Source organism: Cydia splendana, chromosome Z (genome assembly GCF_910591565.1).
Source record: "Cydia splendana chromosome Z, ilCydSple1.2, whole genome shotgun sequence".
Classification (NCBI taxonomy): domain Eukaryota; kingdom Metazoa; phylum Arthropoda; class Insecta; order Lepidoptera; family Tortricidae; genus Cydia; species Cydia splendana.
In genome coordinates, this window is record NC_085987.1 from 42,203,563 (window position 1) to 42,214,797 (window position 11,235).

Consider the following 11,235-nt stretch of genomic DNA (forward strand, 5'->3'; position numbering starts at 1 on the left):
ACATTGAGTGTGCGTGTCATCTGTGGGCATGCTAAGGGTTCTATTTGCAAAAACCCAGGCCTTTAGTTTGGTTAATGCTTGAGAGCGCCATTTTGGCCTGTTTAGCGTGCAGATTCTGTAGACGCACTGCTTGGCCTCCTTTTGCACCTGCAAGTGGAGTGGTATAATATCCAGCAGTGCATCTAGGGCCGCTCCCGGTGTCGAGGAGAAGGCGCCTGTTGCTGTTAAACAAGCCGTGCGTTGCAGGCTGTTTAATGTGTCTATTGCCGTCTTTTGGTTGGTTTTGTTACACCAGACTGCGGAAGCGTAGGTGATAATTGGCCTCACTACAGCTGTGTATAACCACATAGCAATTTTGGGTCTTATGCCCCATCTCGCTCCTGCCATGCGACAGCATGACCACATGGCCATTTTTGCTTTTTGTATGATGTTCCTCAGGTGAGGGTTCCAAGTTAACTTTTGGTCGAAGGTGACCCCCAGGTACTTGACCTCGTCTGAGAATGATATTATTTGTCCATTAAGTCTTGGTTCTGTGAGCTTTTCGAGCTTGCGTTTTCGTGTGAATGGTACTATCACGGTCTTGCTCGGATTAATGGACAAGTCATTTTCTCGACACCATTTGAATATGGTGTTTAGAGCTCCTTGCATTAGGTTGGATATCGTGTGGAGGCATGGGCCTTTGATGATGACTACAAGGTCGTCGGCATATCCTTGTGTGTCATAGTCTTGGCCTGACATAATTGCAAGAAGTTGGTCCACTGCTAGGGTCCATAAGAGTGGGGATAGAACGCCTCCTTGTGGGCACCCTTTTGTGGTATAAAATTCATGCTCTACAGTGTTGAGGGTTAGAGTGGCTACTCTATTCGAGAGCATGCTATGTACCCATCTGGTGGTGGTTTCGTCTACTCCCTTTGATTTCATACCATTGAGTATGGTCTCTGTGGGCGTATTGTCGAAAGCACCCTCGACATCAAGGAACGCACATAGAGCGGTTTGCTTATCCTCTAGGGTTTTCTGCACCTTGTCAACCAGGTCAAGTAGGGCAGTCTCCGTAGATTTTCCCTTTTGGTAAGCATGTTGGTTTACACTTAGTGGTCTTTCCACAAGGTAATTGGCTCTAATGTGCTGATCAATGATTCTTTCCATCGTTTTAAGTAAGAACGATGTTAGACTAATTGGTCTGAAGGATTTAGGCTGTGAGTAGTCCTTTTTCCCTGCCTTTGGTATAAAGCGTACCTTGACCCGAGTCCATTTATCTGGTATAATTCCCCACGCGAAGCTTGCTCGGAATATTCTGGCCAGATGCGGGAGGAGGAGGTCTTGTCCCTGCTGTAAGAGCGCCGGAAACACTCCATCTTCTCCCGCTGATTTAAATGGTTTGAATTTTCCTAATGCCCATTTAATTTTGTTTGGTCTAAAGATGTTAGTTGCCAAATTCCAGTCGGTATTGCGTACCCTATGGATTCGAGGGTTCCTTTGGGCGCATAGTTGTGTATTACTGGTTGAGTACGAACCGGGGAAGTGGGTGCCTCTGAGCAAGTCCAGAGTTTCCTCTTCTGTGTTCGTAAATGAGCCATCTGGTCTTTTGAGAAGACCAAGATAGTTGGTTGGTGACTTGGAGAGTATTTTGTGAATTCTCGCACCTTTATGAGTTTGGGCAATCTCTTCACAGAACCTTCTCCATGACCTTCTTTTTGCTTTCCTGATTTGTTTATTATATTCAGTCAACGCTTTACCATACCTTTCCCACCCATTCGGAGTGGTCGAGTGATTGAATATGCGACGTGTGGACCTGCGAAGGTTTTCTAGCTTTTTATTCCACCACGTCGTTGTGTTAGTAGTTTTTGCCTCTTTCAGCGGGCAGGCTTGTTCGTAGGCCCTACGTATGCCTTCTGATATTAAGTTAACTGCCATGTTGAGAGAGTCTTGTGTTTTTACATATTTTGGGACATCCTTTAGACGGTTTTCGAGGTCTGCCTTATAGGCTTCCCATGACGTTTCTTTTGGATTTCTGCGTGTAAGTGGTTCCCTACCTAGAGAGCCTTTAACACTGAACAAAATATGTCTGTGGTCCGACATTGAGTTTTCGCTACTGACCCGCCAGTCGGCTAGGCAGTTTGCCGCCTTTTCAGTCGCGAAGGTTATATCTAATACTTCTTGCCTAGCCCTAGTTACGAAGGTGGGCGTGTTGCCCTTATTCAACAAGTGCAGACAATTAGTAAAGATGAATTGGGATAGTAACTCACCCCTTTTGTTAATTCCAGTGCTCCCCCAGATGGTGTGGTGGGCGTTGGCGTCACATCCCACAATAAGTTCTGCCTTTTGTGCCTGAGCGTACTCTAGCACTTTAGTCAGTTCTTCTGTGGGATCTTGCTTCTCTCCGGGCAGGTAGGCGGAGCAGACTATTACCTTGAGTGCTCCTCTCCCTTTGAGATCGACGTAGGCAGCTACTTGATCTTCACTGCATAGTTCTGTAACAGGCAAGAAGTTAATATTTTTGTTAAATACGATGCAGGCTCTCGGTTTTGTTCCTTTTTCGTAGATTAGTACCTTTCCTGCTCTGTTCAGTCCTGATGCCATGGACTTGGTGTTGATCCATGGTTCTTGTATGAGGGCGATGTCCAGGCCATTTTCGCCAAAAAGTTTTTCTATGACCGCTGTGGCCGCTATGGCGTGGTGGAGATTGGCCTGGAGGAACATCACCCCCCTGCCCCCGAATGCGTCGTTGTTATTTGCCACCGCGGTGGGCACTGGTGCGCCCTTGGTGGCCCCCTCTGTCCCCTTTACCCCTTGGGCGGTTGTTGCCCCTGGATCCTCCCCGGTTGGCGAGAAACCGCTGCAAGCCCGATGGTCCTGGTTTGGGATTGGATGTTTGGGAAGCCGCCCGTTTTGGACCTGAAGGCACCTTTCGGGCGGGCTTTTGGGATAGGGTGGTAGGAGTGGTAGGGATTGCATCCTGCGGTGGTGGGTCTTGGGAAGGTTGAGTTTCTGGCTGATGGGTCTTTGGTTGGCCCTTTAGCCGAAACTGGACCTCCCGGAAACCTAAGTTTGCCTTTAGGCCCTTTTTTTGTAGATTCTCCACCGACACGTCGTCTAGAGATAGGGTTACCATAACCCCACTCTTCTCGACTTTGGTGTGGAGAATCTTCCAATACTCTGTGTACAGCCCCTGGTTCTGTGCATAGAGTAGAGATAGCGACTGTCTTACCTTGGAGTCGTCTATCTCTGGGATAAACACCATCCCTATATTAGGCTTGGGAAGCTCATTTTCAGGGATGACCCCGAGGTTGGCTTCCGGCCATGGTTTTAGGGACGGTGTTATTTGTTCAAGCCAGGCTTTTGATCTTTGGTCACTACAGGTGATGAGTAACCAGCCTGGCTTGTATGCGTAACCCTTGAACTTTGGTCCCTCGTCCATCTCCAGAGTCGCAATCTTTTGCAAGATGGTGTTGCAGAGGGTCTCCAATTGCGCGACACTCATCGGCTTGGAGTCCTTGATTCCGACTCGGACTTGGCTGAGGACCTCGTTGTAGGGTTGTGAGGGTTGGGGTTGGGTTGGGGGGGTCACCGTCACCCTTGGGTTCTTGCAGATGTTACCCTGCGGTGACTTCTCCTCCGAGCGCGGCCGTTTGGCCGATTTTGGCTCGGGTCTGGAGTGTGTGGACCCGAACTTGTGCCCCATTTTTTTGAGTTCCGCGAAGCTCTTTGCGGACAGTTGTAGCGCCTCCTCATGCGCAACTCCCAGTCCTCTAAGAGCTTTGTAGCGGCCCTTCGCAGAGCCCGTCAATTTCTTGACGGACTTACGTGTTTCAGGGTTGGGAACCTCCGTTGGGTTGTTTGGGCAATGAGTATCGCTCCTTTCAACCGTGTCGGCGCTCTCCACTCCCTCCATGGCTTGCTCCGATGTATGGGCAGAATCTTCCGCACCTACCATCAGGGGCATTAGTTCCTGGCATAGGTCTTCCAGGGTACCTTCAGTTTTTTTGTTTTTTGCGTTCTCCATACAAATCCCACGAGAAGCTAGGGAAAAATGTTGTCAGTTTCCAGCAGAGCCCCGCTTGCCGGAACAAGGCAAAATACACCTCGAGGTTGCCCGGTATCGAGGGTCATCGTTAGCGACTGAGCTCCCCCTCAGCCACGCATCTCTCGGCACGATTGGTCCACCTTAGATTGGGGTTTTTTAATAGAGGTTGTCTCCTCTTGGAGTGGAGTAGGATTGTTGGTGTGGAAGGGAAGTCTGGGGTTTGCATTCCGGAGCCCAAATGTGCGGAAAAGTTATTCCGTACATTCAAGCTCCGGACTGCAAACCCCAGGAGAAGGAAGGTTGAGACGGGAATAAAGACAGGAAGTGATGTTTTGGATCATAGGATTAAAGACGGGATTTTAGGGTGAGGAAAGGAACACCTGGCGGGTGGGGATGCCACATCACTTGGCGTGGCCCACGTCAGGCGGTGCCCCCATACTTTGCTACTAGTGGTCCGGGGTAAGTTGGTAAATATAGCGACGCCCGATCCGACCACTAGCATTGCCCAGGAGGGACGACCCACCCACCAATGAGACCCTGGGTGGGTTCGGCCCTGATCCGCGGCGGCAGATACAGGGACGACGGGGACGTGTATGGTGGACTTGAGGTGTCGGCCAATAGCCCAGCGTCGCATACCTGAGCGTACCTACTCCCTCCAACCCCCCCTTAACCCACGCTTAATATGTTGGTATACAGTCGAAATAAAAATGTGTATTTTACAATAACAGTTACAAATACAGTGTTATAATATATCGTAAAATAAATAAGTGAATCGGTTATATTGTGTAGGAAATATCGCAAAAAAATATTATTGGCAACGTTTGTATGGCGACATTTGTACGGCTATTTTTACCATATAAATGTCGATTGTGGTATACAAATGTCGATATACTGCCATACAAATGTCGAAAAGGTGCCATACAAATGTTGTCAGGGTCTTACAAATGCCACAAAAACAATAAATAGTGCCATAAAATGTTGACACTGCCATACAATGTCGAAAAAATGCTATATACATGTCAAAAACGCCTTACAAATTGCTAAATAGTGCCATACAAATGTCGATATTTAAACGTCCATACATAAACGTACAGTATATTTTTTGTTGTTAAAAACCCTTTCTAAAGCGATGATTATAAATCTGATTTTCCAAAAATAAAAAATTGCCATACAAATGTCTAAAAAACAACCTCTTCAAAAATTGACCCTTTAAATTATATCTCTGACACTATCTACTCACTACGCAACATGGAATGAGACACGATAGGTATCAAAATTTCCCACGCCGATTATACGCCGGTCAAATTTATCGGCGGCGGCGTGGAAAAATCGTCGGCGGCGGCGGCGCGGCGGCGCGGCGCACATGTCTACACGACACCTTTAAAAAGGAGGGTAATTTAAACATATATTATATGTTTATAAAGGACCATGGGCAACTTTGTATGGAGCCTGGACCCAACGCCAACAGAAATGAGAGTAAGATCATAGATGTTATTTCATCGATCTGCAGAATATTCCTATTTTGATGAACAAAAGGGTGGAAAGACACGACGATCCTTCTCGCAAAGGGGGGTTAGTTTAAGTGATGGAGAATCGATTCGTAATGTTTAGATTTTTGTTACGAACAATTAGTAAAAATATTTAAATTAATTAATGCTCTTCTAAGTGACAACCCTACTATTACTACGTACTATCTACCTACAAGTGTAATGTGACACTTTAAGTTCACAAAAGTATTTACTTTGTGATAAAGAGGTGGGTAGGTATGCAATAGGAACAATTTTAAACAAACAATAACTACTTTATTTTCAGCTGAATAATTATTGATTCACATTCTATGTTCAAAGTTGCCTCCGTGCATAATAATGCAGGCTGCAGCCCGTGCGCGGCGCGAGTATGCCGGTGTACCTTTGCTAATATTCGCTCTCGAACGTTTCTACGGCGCAGGCTGGCGAAAGCAATGGTTAACGTTTGCCTCATTTCTTTTTTTTTTTTTTTTTTTTATTCTTTATTGAAAGAGCTTTGTCACTGAGTGACGATGTCGCTCTGTATATACTACATAAATCTTATCGTCTACTTAAACCTACATTTCCCAGCTTATAAATTAAGTTTGCAGCCTCTGACAACGGCTGGGATAATATATAATTACATCCACCAATCTTAAAAAAGTTATTATCTTCAATCTCTCGGCGAACTGATTCGTTGCGAACACATTCCATTAGGATGTGATATACGTCTTCCTCTACATCACACTCAGAACAATTTGGTGATGGAACTTTACGCATCATGTAAGCAAATTTGTTTAATGGTATGTGTCCACTTCGGAGTCTCATAGCAAGTGCTGTTTCCATACGATTCAGATTACAGTCTTCAAACCAAGGTGCGCGTGGAAGTTGTGGCTGAACCGTTTTGTACCATATCCCCTTTTCGCGCGATCTTTGGTCAAAAAACTCGCACCATAGTTCACGACAGTGTACTTTTGACAGTCTGAGACGGTCAGAAAAGGTAGGTATATAATGAAAATCTATCCCGTCGCTATATGCTTCTTTTGCCAGTATATCTACCGTTTCGTTTTCCGTAATGCCAATATGGGATGGAATCCACTGTAGCTTGACGGTCTTAGACTTCGTTCCTAACATCAATATTGTTTTCAAAATTGAATAGGCTATCGGTGCTCCTCGAGACTTCGAGGTGCATCGAGCCAAATGTTGGAGCGAGCTTCTTGAATCGGTCAATATTACAAAATTATCTCCCTGAATAGATTGAATTAAAGATAATGCCTCTGCAATAGCAATAAGTTCTATTTGCATGATTGAAATATCACTACATATTTTGAATTTCATTGATGAATGAGTTTGAGGATCATATAATGCCGCACCAGCGCATTCTTTATCTTTTGACCCATCCGTGTATATTTGGTAAAATGAATTGTAATTATCGTCCAAGTATTCAAGACAAGCATATTTTAACTGATTGGAGTCGTAAGATTTTTTTGGTTTATTTATACAGTCCAAATTTAAACTGATGATATTTGCGATATCAATATTGCTAGTCCAGGTGTCTAAGGAAAACATCTCCAATTGAGAACTTGCATAAATCTGAACGTCTTTAAACATCTTACAAGCAATTACTAAGGGGGGCTCTTTCGATCTTAGTTGACGACGCTGACTATTAACAGCTAATAGATCTTCAACAACTTCGGTAGACTGATTATTAAGTAACGCTTTAGATTTCAACCAAAACTTGCACGTTAGATAACGCCTTCGAATAAATAAAGGTGGCAAAAATAACTCACATTGCATACTATGTATTGGCGTGCTTTTCATAAAACCTCCGATAATGCGCATGGCCTGATTTTGAACTATTTCTAGCTTATCAAGGTGAGTTTTAGCACTAGTGTCATACAAGAAGCTGCCATAGTCTAATCTACTTCTCATAATAGATATATATAAACGTCTTAAATGCTTTTGATGGATACCCCATCCAGATCCCGCTAACACTTTAAATAAATCCGGAGATCTTGGCGGCCAACTTGGGCCGGTGCACCATCTTGCTGGAACCATACTTCTCTACGCTCGGCCACTGGTAACTCGTCTGTACCTAATTCTGCAACTCCGTATTCAAAAGTTCCAAGTATCCAGCTCTGTTCAAAGTTGGAGGCAAAAAAACAGGTCCAATCAGTGCATGTATCCCCGTGTATTGCAGCCCAGACGTTAACGGACCACCGATATTGGTGACCCGAATGTCGGTGTTCGAACGGATTTTCTTCTGCGTAGATATGTTAATTTCGCCTTTTCCACATACCGTTACGCGAAAACAAACTTTCATCGCTCCAAATAATGCGGCGGATGAACAGGCGATCTTCCTCCAGTTTATTCAAAACCCAACGGCACACAGACGTAGATTTGACGGATTTAGGCGGCCAAAAGTCGATTTTGCAAAAATCAACCTATTGATAAAAAAATATCACGTGGGGGTAGCCTATAGACCCAGGTATATTGTGGTACCCTCCCCACTCCTTATCGTCAAACCTGAGCCGCACAACAGGCAGTCGAACTTTGACTATCGCTCAGAGCGCACGTTTCTGTTCTCGACGCTCTTAAAAGTTACATGTTTTCCAAAGTGTATATATTTTTTTTCTGGTATTTTCATAAAGTTTTATTGATGGAATCCAGTTACTCAGGGAAGAATTTATATATTTAAATCATTTGATATTATATTTTTGACGTTTATCATATATTTTCAGCCAGTTAAATATGACCTTTCACAAAATGTTGTTTTTTTATCATAGATTTGGTTTTTCAAACGTCTTTTTGTTGTACTTCAGGGTGCGTCCCTGTAGTGTATTGTATATATTTGAATAGAATGCTTATTCCTCTTTATGTTGTTTACAAAATTAGCCGCAACTAGCCGCAACTTCCGGACTTAGACGCTTTCAAAGAAAATTCCTTTTCGTTAAATTGATTTAAAAAATATATTATTTTTACAGGTAGGTAAACCTAGTGCTTCGGGGAGAAAAGTTCTCACTCGAAAATATATTTTAGAGTAAATACAAGAGCAAAATTTACCTGTTTTTATTTATTTTTTATTGATAAAATATAATTGTCTTTAATATAAAATCACGTTTTATAATGTTTTATCCCATTTTGAACTAATATAAACCCTAAAATAATATTGGCCGCCTAAATCGGTCAGATCTACGTCTGTGCGGCAGTATGCTTCTCGTACAGGGCATTCCCTAGACAGCAGAGCTTGAACCCGCTGAATGCTGTAAGGGTGAAGACGAGCACGTTTCAAGATTTTGAGTACTGCGGTATGAGTTAGGCGGAAATGTCGAGCTGCCTGCCTCGAACTAGCCCTTGGATTTTTCTCGAAATACCGCAGCACTCGCTCTTCAAGCCTTGGTGCAATGTTGGTCGTTTTGGCCCCTTCGTGGTACTATTGGCTGATTATTTGCCACGCGATCAAAGGCCCGTAAAATTAACATACGGCTAGTGGCTAGTTGGGTGTGGTGGAGGATATCTTTGTCTGTAGCGTCGTAACGTCTCGGCGGCATTATAATTACACTCCCCGTATAACATAAAGCAAATTTAGGTAATCGCGGGCTCCCTAGGGCATTTTGGAAATAGGTTTTATCGCGTAATTTGCAATTTATTTGCGTCACGGTTTTATCACGGGTAGGACTGTGTAAAAATTAATATTTTTCCCAAACAAAATAATACAATTGTGCAAACTACCCACTTACAAAAATCTAACTTAACCATAGAGAAATTGAGACTAAGGGCAGTTACAATAAATAGGTTCATAAAGCCCAACTACACCGCCTGAAGAGCATACTAGGCGGGGTGGAGGTGCGTGGGAGCTAGAAAATTCAGTTGGTTAACCGATTTGTATGGAAATACCTAAGAAATAAACCGATTGCATTCCCTAGCTGTAATGCGGGCCGGGAGGCAACCGCCATATTCTAGCGGATGGGTAGTATGCATGTAGTGTGTATGTAGGTACTTATGTTACAAACCTGTTGTTATTCTTGATAGAAGTATGCTATTAAGGCGGTATAGGATGGGCTTTATGAGCCTAATGTGTTGTTAATGTATGTAAGTAGGATTGGGTCTGGCTGAGTGGTACTGGCTGTTAGATGATGAAGTAAAGGAACCATCGAATGTCAAGCCAAACTCACGTATCTTTGAAATGGCCATTTCGAGAAAAACGACGTTAAAGTTTAAAAAAAAACTTATGGTCCGTTTTTTGTATTTTTTTATATAATATGAATAACAAGTACAAGAACAGCCGACAAGACGTATTTAAAACTAAAATTGTATTTATATGAATTAATTATGCCAAATTAAAAATGCATAAGTACATATTTTTAAGTTACGCGAAATGCGGTATCTAGAGATACGGTAATATGGCGTCGGCCTTTACTCCATTGGCAGCACAACAGATGCGGACGGTGTTATGCCGATCTCCAGTATCTTAATAGTGCTTTGAAATCACATAGATAACGCCTAAAGAAAAGTCACATTTTTGGGAAAGTAGTTTAATGAATACCGTACTGAACATAATAAATGGTAAATTGTGTTTGAAATAAAAAATGGTCACCAAACCTCCAGGGACCTCTATAACAAACATAGTAGGTACTTAATCTGTAATTTCAACATAATTTTTGATATCACTTTTCTTTGGAACATAAACAATAATAGGTAATATAACCATTAAACCACCAAGCCTTCATTGGCGTATTAACTTACACACGCTGCGTTCGCGACAGATTCCAACTAGTACGGTTACCCCAAACTCATGTATCTATCGAAAGTTACCGCAGATTGGCAAACCTCGAGCGTGTGGCGCTTGTTAAGCTTATTTGTGGTAACTAAAGATACGGGAATAAGGCATAAATAGGTAGTTAAAACCGGAGTTACAGTACTTACACAAATTAGTTTTATGTGAAAATTAAGGCAAAGAATTATGAAGTCTATATTGTATCATATAAAAGGCACTATTTTATATCGATTTAGCCCGGTTAACCCAAACTACTGTATCTCAAGGTACGTGAGTTTGGCTTGACACGGCAGGAATTTGGTTTGATAGTTTACCTAAATAGTTTTCTTATGAAAGATTAGTTGACGTACTCGTAGGTATGATTCACTAGGAAATTAGGGAATGCAAATCGGTTATTTTTGGTTATTTTTTGTATGGAAATTATCGGTTATTAACCGAAACCGCGGTTATTTCCATACAAAAAATAACCGATTTGCATTCCCTATAGGAAATACGACTAACTTGGCGAAAGTAACATGTTTATTTGAATTATAAAAATAAAGGCTTCAGAAGATATGATTCTCAATTCTACGACTCTGCATGTATAATTGCTCTTTTATCTATGGTTAGTTAGATTATTGTAAGTGGGTAGTTCACACAATTGTAATATTGACTGGGAAATATTATGGGTAGAAATGATGTTTTGATAAAGGTCACTGACCCTTGTGTTATTGTTAAATTTTACTGAACCTAATGAGGATTGTCACTTGCAGTATTTTGCATTAAAAGTTAACTGCCTATAACTTCAAAACGCTTACGAATATGAGCCTAGTTTCTTTAGAGGAAATACAGTACTAAATCTAAACAATCCCCCTTTTGCGGAAAGGATCGTCGTGCCTTTCCACCCTGTATATATTTGGTCAGCAGAAATTGATACTTGGTCAGCAACT